Source organism: Otolemur garnettii, unplaced genomic scaffold (genome assembly GCF_000181295.1).
Source record: "Otolemur garnettii isolate 467f Iridium unplaced genomic scaffold, OtoGar3 scaffold00068, whole genome shotgun sequence".
Classification (NCBI taxonomy): domain Eukaryota; kingdom Metazoa; phylum Chordata; class Mammalia; order Primates; family Galagidae; genus Otolemur; species Otolemur garnettii.
Genome location: NW_003852463.1, coordinates 4,686,010 through 4,697,850, shown reverse-complemented (window position 1 = coordinate 4,697,850; position 11,841 = coordinate 4,686,010). Strand labels below are relative to the sequence as shown.

At 40.4% G+C, this 11,841-nt stretch overlaps 1 pseudogene; it reads right to left on the bottom strand.

Moving 5' to 3' along the window:
- Positions 1-4,238: 4,238 nt before the first annotated feature.
- Positions 4,239-5,093, bottom strand: LOC100951260 (annotated as a pseudogene).
- Positions 5,094-11,841: the final 6,748 nt, after the last annotated feature.

Genomic DNA, 11,841 nt, shown 5'->3' with positions numbered 1-11,841 from the left:
AGCTATCCCCCTGGGTAGAGTGCCATGGCATCACAGCTCATAGCAACCTCCAACTCCTGGGCTCAAGCGAGTCTCCTGCCTCAGCCTCCCAAGTAGTTGGGACTATAGGCGCCCGCCACAACGCCCGGCCATTTTTTAGTTGCAGCCATCATTTTTGTTTGGCAGGCCCGGGCTGGGGATTCGAACCCGCCACCTTGGGTGTATGTGGCTGTCGCCTTAGCTGCTTGAGCCACAGGCGCCGAGCCAGAAATCTCAATTAAAGAAAGAAAGAATATATTTTGGGAACAAAATAGTATTTAATATATTCTTTTTGAAGACCAAAAATAAATAAATAAATAAATAAAGCCAGTAATGCTAAGAACATTTTATACCAGCTTCGTGGTGCAATGTGTTCAAGAATTTTTTGTTGTTATTGTTGTTTTTTGAGACAGAGCCTCAAGCTGTCACCCTGGCGAGGGTGCTGTGGCATCACGGCTCACAGCAACCTCCAATTCCTGGGCTCAAGCAATTCTCCTGCCTCCACATCCCAAGTAGCTGGGACTATAGGCTCCCACCACAATGCCCAGCTATTGTTCAAGAGTTTTTCTAAGCCAGGTGTGGTGGCTCATGTCTATAATACTAGCACTCTGAGAGGCTGAGACAGGAGGATCTCTTGAGCTTGGGAGTTTGAGACCAGCCTGAGCAACAGCAAGACCCCCATCCCTACTAAAAAATAGAAAAACTATCCAGGCATTATGGTGGGAATCTATAGTTCCAGCTACATGGGAGGCTGAGGCAGGGGAATCTCTTGAACCCAGGAGTTAGTTTGAGGTTGCCATGAGCTAGGCTGATGCCATGGCACTCTATCCTGGAGCAACAGAGTAAGACTCTGTCTCAAAAAAAAAAGTTTTTTAGGCTTCTTACCTAAGAGGGTAATGCTTCAAAATTACAGATAGTTTTCCAAGGTGTTTGTTATCAATATACCTTCCTACCCACAGTGTGTAAGAGTTAATGTTACTTTGTATCCTCGCCAATGTTTGGGTCTGGGGATTTTTCCTGATATGAGGAAAGTGGCTGTGCTCCAATCACTTGGTTATTTTAATGACTTTTTTTACTTTCTGTTGGTATATAGAAAAGCAGTTGACTTGGTAATCTGATCTTACACTCAGATACTTTGTTTAACTATCTTATAAATTCTAGCTATTTATCTGTAGATTGTTTGGAGTTTTCTACATAGACAAGTCATATCATACACAAAGAGTAATAATTCTATTTCTTTCTGATCCTTATATCTTTTATTTATTTTTTTGTCTTACTTCCTTAGCTAAGACAGCCAGTGCAATGGTAAAAAATGCAAGGGTAAAGCCGGGCATGGCGGCTCACGCCTATAATCCTAGCACTCTGGAAGGCTGAGGCGGGTGGATTGCTTGAGCTCATGAGTTTGAGACCGGCCTGAGCAAGACTGAGACCCCTATCTCTACTAAAAATAGAAAAACTGAGGCGAGAGATCACTTGAATCCAAGAGTTGGAGGTGGCTGTGAGCTATGATGCCACTGCACTCTACCCAGGGCAATAGCTTGAGATTCTGTCTCAAAAAAAAAAAGGGCAAGGGCAAGGGATATAGTGAGTTGAATACTGTCTCGTACATTTATGTCTACTCAGAACCTCAGACTATAATGTTATTTGGAAATAGTCTTTACATATGTCACTAAGGATAGAGAAGAGATCATACCAGATTAGGGTGGGACCTGAATCTAATTAAAGTGTCTTGATAAGAGACAGAAAAGGACACACAGACAGAAAGAGAAGGTGATAGGCGGTGGAGGCAGAGATTAGAGTGATGTATCTGCAAGCAAAAGAATGCTAAGAATTGCCAGAAACCACCAGGAGCTATGAGACAAGCATTAGTTGTCAGTTACTCAGTTTCCAGGAGAAATCAGTGCTAACACACACCTTGCTTTAGGACTTCCCAGCCTCCTGAAATGTGAGACGATACATTTCTTTTAAGCCACCCAGTTAGTGGTCATTCGTTATTGTAGCTTTACGAAATTAATGCAACCAACATCTTGGTCTTTTTTCTGGCATTTATGACTTATTTGTTTTGTGTGGGTGTGTATGTGTTAGCTTTAAATTTCAGAGAACCTTACACTTACTAATCTTTATTTTAAAATTATTTTGAATAGGGAACGTTCACATGGTTCCAAATTAAAAAGGCATAAAAGGATATACTTCAGCCACCAACTATATACACTTGTTCTGCCTCCTGTTTTTTTGTTTTCACTAAATTTAGCTTGGTGATCATTTCAGACCATTAATGAGCATATTTCTTACTCATTTCTACAACTTCATAGTATTTTTATTTGTGGGATGTACAATAATCTAATTCCTTATTAGTGTTAGGATGTTCTTGATTTTTTTTGCAGCTGCAAATGGTGCTCAGTGAATATTGAATTATGAGTATGTCAGTAGGATAAATTCCTAGTGCTCTACTAAAATTGCTGTTTTCAGAGAATATGGGTTTTTTATAGATACTGCTAGTTGTCTTTCATAGAGACTATTACAGGAATATATGAGAATGAGAGTGCTGATGACTTACAACCAACCAGCATAGTCATATTTATTGATCCATGCTAATCGTATGGGGAGAGATGGTATCTGCATGTAGTTGCAGTTTACATTTTCTCATCAGTGAAGTTGGGCATCTTTTCATGCCAGAGCCTCAAGCTGTCCCCCTGGGTAGAGTGTCGTGGCATCACAGCTCACAGCAACCTCCAACTCCTGGGCTCAAGTAAGTCTCCTGCCTCAGCCTCCCAGGTAGCTGGGACCACAGGTGCCCACCACAATCCCCGGCTATTTTTTGGTAGTAGCTGTCATTGTTGTTTGGCGGGCCCAGGCTGGATTCAAACCTGCCACCTTAGGTGTATGTGGCTGGCGCCTTAGCCACTTGAGCCACAGGCGCCGAGCCCATCTTTTCATGCTTAACAGCTGTTTGTACTTCCTTCTTTGTGTTATCCTTTGCCTGTTTTACTGTCAAGTTATTTCTTTGTTGATTTATAGATGCTATATAGAGGAACTAGTCCTTTGCAACACAAGTTACATATTTTCTAGATATATTTACTCTGTAATAATGGTTTTCCCACTTTCTGATTATGTGAATTTTTTTATAAATTGTTTCTTTGCTTGCTACTAATATCAGTTGAGATTGGAGCAATGCCAGAAAAAAATATAAATTTAGCATACCTAAGAGATTGTATTTCTAAAGAACCCTTATGTGACTTTGGTGATCTTTAGTCAAAACTTGAGCAGTCTTATTTTCTCTACTTCCTGTGTTTCAGGTAGACATATAAGTTTACCTGGCCTACACATAAGTTTTTATTTTTATTTTATTTTATTTTCAAAACTTTTATTTCATACAAATTTCATATGATACCAAAGTATTATACGATTGACCCTGTTTCCTACATAGAAGGTTCTTTCAGTTCTTCATGCCAGCCTTCCTTCAGAGACAAATAAATAAGAAACATGTCATAGTATGTAGAACATACATTAAAAAAGTTTCTTCTATCTGTAAGAATAAAAATATTGGCTTGGCACCTATGGCTTAAGCAGCTAAGGCACCAGGCACATACACCTGAGCTGGCGGGTTCGAATCCAGTCCAGGCCCGCCAAACAACAATGACAGATACAACCAGAAAATAGCCGGGCGTTGTGGTGGGTGCCTGCTATGTAGTCCCAGCTATTTGGGAGACGGAGGCAGGAGATTTGCTGTAGCCTAGTAGTGGAGGTTGCTGTGAGCTGTGATGCCATGGCACTCTACTTAGGGTGACAGCTTGAGGCTCTGTCTCAAAAAAGAAAAGAAATTTAGGGCGCCCATAGCTTAGTGGTTAGGGCACCAGCTACATGCTCTGGAACTGGTAGGTTGGAACCCAGCCTGGTCCTGCTAAACTAAAAAAAAAATAGCTGAGTATTGTGGTGGGCACCTGTAGTCCCAGCTACTAGGGAAGCTCAGGCAAGAGAATTGCTTGAGCCCAAGAGTTTGAGGCTGCTGTGAGCTGTGCCGCCATGGCACTCTACTCAGGGTGACAAAATGAGACTGTCTCAGTTAAAAAAAATAATAATAATAACAATAATAAAAATATTTAGACATTTTATATACAGTTTAGCAATCTAGTTTGTTGTCGGCACAGCTCACAGCAGCCTCAATTATACATACAAAAGAACTCAACGGACAAGAGACATTTAAGCACAAAATGTCTGATTTAATTTTTTTCTTATATTTTCTGAAGAAGATACTTTATCTGCAAATTCAAGTTTGGTTGACCCTTTTTTGGTCTTTTTGCTTAATTTGTTTAATTAAATCATAAATGCATAGATCACGTATACCTTAATGCATGTATGGGGTACAGTGTGCTGATTTCATATAGAATTAGGTTAACACTTTGAACACTTCCAATTTCTTCCCTTTGTAGTGCCTTTGAGCTCCTTCTCTCTCCTGTTTCCTCCTCTCAAATTCTTGTTTCTTACAGTATGCTTAGCTTGTACCTGTGTACAATTCTGTGTCATATTCTTCTTGTGCTTTTTGGTTTGATGTTTTTTTTTTTTATTTATCTTTAGAATATTAAAGGACTTTACTATTTTACTAGATTGTTTTTCTGGCTGGTCAAAACTACAGTGATCTTGAGACAAAGCCCAGTCAATGCTACACTGTTCTTCAGACAAAGGCTGGTTGACTTTTCTTTGTTGATTCTTTTTTTTTTTTCTTTGTTGATTCTTGAGTCTTTCTTCTTCAGCTAAATAAAGATGTTTTAGATGATCTGGGTATTGATCTTTGGATTGGAATTCTGTGATGTTTCACTCTTCTTTTGTTTCTATAACAATTTCTTGTAATTTTGCTGAATCTTCAGTTTTATTTGAAAAGCAAAGCCTTGTCCCTTGCGAACGCTCCCCATGAAAGCTTGCAAATAGTCAGGCCACAGTATTGTCTGTTTCACATTCTCATTCCTGAGTCTTACTGAAGAATCCCCTTTGCCACATGTCACCAAACCCCCTTTCCACTGCCACTGTGCTAGTCTCGACAGGTGCCATTTCCACAGGCTAATTACATCGTCCCTCATAAGTTTTTGTTTTTTTATTTTTATTTTTTGAGAGTCTTAAGCTGTCATACTGGGTAGAGTGCTGTGGTGTCCCAGCTCACAGCAACCTCCAGCTCTTGGGCTTAGGCAATTCTCTTGCCTCAGACCTGTGAGCTCAGGGCAGTCCACCTGCCTCAGCCTTCCAGAATGTTGGAATTACAGGCTTGAGCCACTGCCCCTGACCTCCACATAAGTTTTTAAAAGTTTGGTTTTGCCACAAGGAAAAAAATATGATCATTGTAGAAAAATAAAAAGATAGTAATAAAAATAAGGGGAAAAAATCCCTTCCATCTTCCCTACTGTTAATACCAGACTTTTATGATAACTACTTTTAAATATATTTTTCTGCTTAAAAATGGGAACATACCATATGTACTTTAACATTTTTCAGTTAATCTTACAAATCTAAAAAAATTGAATTGTCAAATAATATTGTATTATATGGATATAAAATAATTGTGTGGGTTATTCTCATTTGTTTCTGCAAGCTCATCCTTTTCTTTTCTTTTCTTTTTTTTTTTTTTAGAGACAGAGTCTCACTTTATTGCCCTGGGTAGAGTGCCATGGCAGCATCACCTAGCTCACAGCAACCTCCAACTCCTGGGCTTAGGTGATTCTCTTGCCTCCATCTTCCGAGTAGCTGGGACTACAGGCGCTCGCTACAATGCCCGGCTATTCTTTTTGTTGTGGTTTGGCTGGGGCCGGTTTCGAACTCACCACCCTTGGTATATGGAGCCAGCACCCTACTCACTGAGCCACAGGTGCTGCCCAAGCTCATCCTTTCCTTCATAGTCATTAAGTATTACCTCTTCTCAACACTTGGCCTTGACCTTCTGCTATTCTCACTTGGTATTATCTCCCTGAGCAATCTCACCAGTAGATTTTACAGCTTTCAGTTATTAGATACACCAGTGACTTCAAACTTGTATTTCTAGCTCATAAGCCTCCTTCAGCCCCAGCCTATGTATGTAACTGGTTACTTAGCATTTCCACTTGCTTGTGTCAAAGGCCCCTCGATCACCACATATCTAAGTGAGATAGAACTAACGAATTCCCTCCATCCAACCTCACCCTTTGCCAGTGTTCCCTATTAGATGAATGGCACGATCATCTGTCCCATTGAATAAACAATATATGTAGGAATCACCATTGATATCCTTTACCCTCCCCTGTGTCTACTATATTACCAAATGATACCAAATTTTCTTCCTAAATATCTCAAGTCTTTGTATTTCTTAGTATCCTCATTGCCAATATCTAAGTCTATGCTACAACCTTTGGCCAGAACAACTGCTCTCAGTGTAAACAATTTTTTTAAATTTCCAATTTGTCACAGACCAATATTTTTGTAAAATACATTAAAAATAAATTACTAAAAAGATATGAAAAAAACCCAAAGCCATATAAAACACAAGCCTCGATTTTTCTAAATTTCAGATTAATATGAAGGTGCAAATGACTAGGTTACATTGTTTGCATTTATTGGCAAAGTCCAAGTTGTATAGTGTGCTGTATACCTTTACGTTGTGCCCATTAGTTGAGAGCTTACCAACGTCCCCCCCTTTCTCCCCTCTTATTTTTCCCTTCTTTCCATTCCACCCCTTAAATTTAATTGTGGTTTTTGTTTTTGTTTTTGCAGTTTTTGGCCGGGGCTGGATTTGAACCTGCCACCTCCAGCATATGGGGCCAGTACCCTACTCCTTTGAGCCACAGGCACCGCCTTAATTGTGTTTTTCTTTTGTGTGGGCATGTAGTTGTTTTTCTATTAGTTTTATATTAGTTTTTTTTTTTTCTTGAGACAGAGCCTCAAGCTGTCACCCTGGGTAGAGTGCTGTGGCATCACAGCTCACAGCAACTCCCAGTTCCTGGGCTTAAGTGATTCTGTTGCCTCAGCTTCCCAAGTAGCTAGGACTATGGGTGCCTACCGCAATGCCTGGCTATTTTTTCTTTGGTTGTAGTTGTCATTGTTGTTCGGCAGGCCCAGGCTGGATTCGAACTCACCAGCTCTGGCATATGTGGCTGGTGCTTAAGCTACAGGAGCTGAGCCTTCATATTAGTATTGAGTACATTGGATACTTGCTTTTCTTTCTTTCTTTCTTTTTTTTTTTTTTTTTTTTGGATACTTGCTTTTCCATTCTCCTAATACCTTACTAAGGAGAATGTACTTCAACTTCATGCTTTGTTATTACCATGTATTGGTTAGGTCTAACATCCTATTGTTTATCAGATGTTATAGAAGATTTTTTTCAATGTGAAAGACTGGCCTCAATTATAGGTACCTCTTACAATTACCAAAAAACTTTACTAAATTTTAATTAAGTTATGAAGACCTAAAGGAAAGAACTTAAAGAGCTGACATTGAAAAAAAAGGTTGATCTTCTATACTTTCTGAAAAGCAGCAGCCAAACAAAGATAGTAGGACATTTTGGTATTAACAAGACCACAATTAGCAACATCCAAAATGTAAACATGAATACTTGGATAGATATGGTAAGAAAGCAGAGTCCTATAGTGGAAAAGAAGAAAACTTCTCTTGATGAAGTCACTGAAGCCACATTAAGATGGTTTAAACAAATGATGATGTTTAAAATCACCAAATCACCAGATGATGATCCAAGGTGCTAAAAAATTAACACAAGGAATTCAGGGTGGCAGATTTCCACACATCAAGTGGTTGGCCTGAGAAATTTAAATTGTGACACAGGATCTCCCAGAAAGTCTTGTGTGGTGAATCCAGTGCCATTCCAGTAGAAGTAGTGGGAGAGTTCATCAAAAAGTTCCTGGACTTCGGGCAGCGCCTGTGGCTCAAAGGAGTAGGGCACTGGCCCCATATACTGGAGGTGGTGGGTTCAAACCCGGCCTTGGCCAAAAAAAAACTGCAAAGAAAAAAAAAGTTCCTGGACTTCACCAGAGGCTTCAAACACAGATGATTGCAGACTGTTTTTCAAGGCCATGCCTGACGGAAGCTTATCACGAAGAATGATATATGTAAGAGTGGAAAACTTTCCAAAAAACTTTTGCAGTTCTGCTTTTGTACTAGCTTTGCCGGAGAGAAACTAAAACCCTTGGTGATTGGTAAATTGGCAAAACTGCACACATTCATGAAACTAAGCCCAAAGACCTCCCTGTCACTTGGAGATCAAACAAATGCATATGGATGACTGGTGTCCTATTTCTGGAGTGGGGGGGGTCAACCAAGAATTGGAGAAGAAGAAACAGTCTGTTCTACTGAGTGTAGGCAACTGTAGTGGGCACCCCAGATGTGAATCATCTCACAAATGTGACACTGAAGTTCCTGCCTCCAAACATGACCTCCAAAATCCAATATCTTGACCAAGCCATCATCAAAACTTTTTTGGGGGACAGAGTCTCTCACTTTTTTGTTTTTTATTTTTTTTTTGAGATAGAGCCTCAAGCTGTCCCCCGGGTAGAGTGCTGTGGCATCACAGCTCACAGCAACTTCCAACTCCTAGGCTCAAGCGATTCTCCTGCCTCTGCCCCCCAAGTACCTGGGACTACAGGTGTCCGCCACAATGCCTAGCTATTTTTTGGTTGCAGCCGTCATTGTTTTTTGGTGGCCTGGACCGGATTTGAACCCGCCAGCTCAGGTGTATGTGGCTGGTGCCTTAGCCACTTGAGCCACAGGCGCCAAGCCAACAGAGTCTCACTTTATCACCCTTGGTAGAGTACCATGGCATCACAGCTCATAGCAACCTCCAACTCCTGGGCTTAGGCGATTCTTTTGCCTCAGCCTCCTGAATAGCTGGGACTACAGGTGCCCATCACAACGCCTGGCTGTTTTTTTGTTGCAGTTTGGCTGGAGCTGGGTTGGAACGTGCCACCCTCGGTATATGGGGCCAGCACCCTACCTACTGAGCCACTGGCACCTCCCCCATCATCAAAACTTTTAAAATGCACTACACAGCCCAGCTCTTGCAGTGGGTCATTACTAAAACACAAACCCACGGTCTGCTTGTGGAAGCAACTTCATCTGCTCCATCAGTTAATGCTTTGAATGCTGTCCTCTGGATCAATTCTGCTTGGAATAAATTTCAGCCACAAATGATACAGAAGTGTTTCAGTAAAGTTAGATTTGTCACAACCTAAGAGCATGATGTTTTGGCCCCATCAGGCATTCTGTCTCCCGTGGCAGAATTTGAAGGAGTAGAGAGCTTAAGAGTTCTGTGGTTTTTTTTTTTTTAGAGACAGAGTCTCACTTTATTGCCCTCAGTAGAGTGCTGTGGCATCACAGCTCACAGCAACCTCCAAGTCTTGGGCTTAGGCGATTCTCTTGCCTTAGCCTCCGGAGTAGCTGGGACTACAGGAACCCACCACAATGCCCAGCTATTTTTTGTTGCAGTTTGGCCAGGGCCAGGTTTGAACCCACCACCCTCGGTAGATGGGGCCAGGGCCCTACTCACTGAGCCACAGGAGTCGCCCAAGTTCTGTGTTCTTACAGTCTTCCTCTTTCTCTGGGAAAAATCTCTGAGTCACTGTTCCAGAGTTGGTGTTAGGGATAGTGGTCCACTTCTTTTGGATGACGACTGTGATTTATGACCAGAACTGTGGACAGGGGTAATAACCTCAGATCTTCTAAGATTGCCTCTCTTGGTGTGGAATTTGTGACCTACAAACATATTGGGATGATGGCAATTGAGGCCCCATTATTTTTCATCTGGGGTAGGGCTTCCAGCTTATGGGTGTGGGCTAGATGTGAGATGGGAACCCCAAATCTCTGCTGCCCTAGTCTGAAACTTAGCCTCCATAAACAGAGCTGGGAGGGAAGACACATGCTGGTCATCTATTCTTCTGGGAAGGTCTCATATCCTTTTGGAGCTGGAGGAAGAAGGAGCCCCATATTCTTGTCTATACTGACTAGAATGGAGCTTGCTTCGTAAAAGCAGCATTTTCAAATGAGATAAAAATGTGTTTTGCAAAAAGTGCAAGGTTTGAGGGCCTGCTGGAATAGCTGTAGTGGTGGTTCATGAACTTTCTTTTTTTTACGATGGTCCTTATATAAGCTGGATTCGTTTGTCTTGAAATGGTGGGCAACTGCATTACAAACTTCTGTCTGTGGTACATATCAATCAATTCACCTTTGCCATGTAATGTCATAACTTTTCTCTGCTTCTTGGGACCCTTTCAGTGTCACTAGTGGCACTTCACACAGGTCTCATAGTATTATTCAATATTTACAGTATTGCACTAAACATAACAAAAAAATACACAAGAACTGGGCAGCACCTGTGGCTCAGTGAGTAGGGCACCGGCCCCATATACCAAGATGGTGGGTTCAAATCTGACCCTAGCTAAACTGCAAAGAACAACAAAAAAAATAGCTGGTATTATAGTGGGCACCTGTAGTTCCAGCTACTCTGGAGGCTGAGGCAGGAGATTGCCTAAGCCCAAGAACTGGAGGTTGCTGTGAGCTGTGATGCCACGGCATTCTACCGAGGGCAACAAAGTGAGACTCTGCCTCTTTTAAATAATTAAAAAAAAATACAGAAGAACTGAGAGAGATCTCTTTTTACTACTAGGTGAAATTTACTGGAGAGACAAACTAATTGCTCATGTTGAGTTAATTAGATCACATGGCTTTTTTTGTTGTTGTTGTTGCAGTTTGGCTAGTGCCAGGTTTGAACCCGTCACCCTCAGTATATAGGGCTGGTGCCTACTGACTGAGCCACATAGCTTTTAAGTAGATACTCATAACACTTAAGCTCACTATAGTAGCCTGAAGAGGTAATTATGGAATTATTACTGTAGTACAGTATGTATGATAGTTAATTTTGTGCTGTTATAATTTAATACTGCATCTTTATGTTTGTTTACATTTCTCTGGAGTACCAATGGCACCATGTATCATCTATAAATATGTGTGTAAATTCTGATAAATTTTAACTTTATATTACTTGGTTCAATGTAAACATTTCACATTGTATATCAAAGCAGTATCCTGAACCCTATAAATGCATCAATGTACAAAGTTACGATTTAATAAAAAATAATTAATTATAAAAAATAATAAAAAAAAAGAAAATCTCATGACTATATAAGAGTAATTCTGCACAGGTTCTGATCTCAAATAAAATGGTTTAAATTAAAAAAAAATTTAACTTTATAATAGATTTATGGATATTTATTGTAGTAAATGATAAAATAGATTAGTATCTAAAAATATTTTATGCATTTATGATGAACTTTTTCATACCTTTTTTGATATTTCTAGGGTGTGCATTTAATATGCAAGTTTTTCAAATTGTCCAAATCTCCAGAAATTATTATGTTTAATGAAAAAAATTATATATAAGTGGACCCTCACAGTTCAAACCCATATTGTTCAAAGATCAACTGTATCTTTTCAAAATCTACTTCAGATTTTTACTAACTTAATTCCAGCGATATTTAAAAGTATGATTGTTTTGGGCGGCACCTGTGGCTCAGTGAGTAGGGCTCTGGCCCCATATACCGCAGGTGGAGGATTCGATTCTGGCCCCCACCAAACTGCAACAAAAAAAATTAGCTGGGCATTGTGGCAGGCACCTGTAGTCCCAGCTACTCAGAAGTCTAAGGCAGGAGAATTGCCTAAGCCCAAGAGCTGGAGGTTGCTGTGAGCTGTGACACTACAGCACTCTACCGAGGGCAACAAAGTGAGACTCTGTCTCTAAAAAAAAAAAAAAAAAGAGTTAAGGAGAAAAATATATATCATACTGTTTTTCATAATGACATA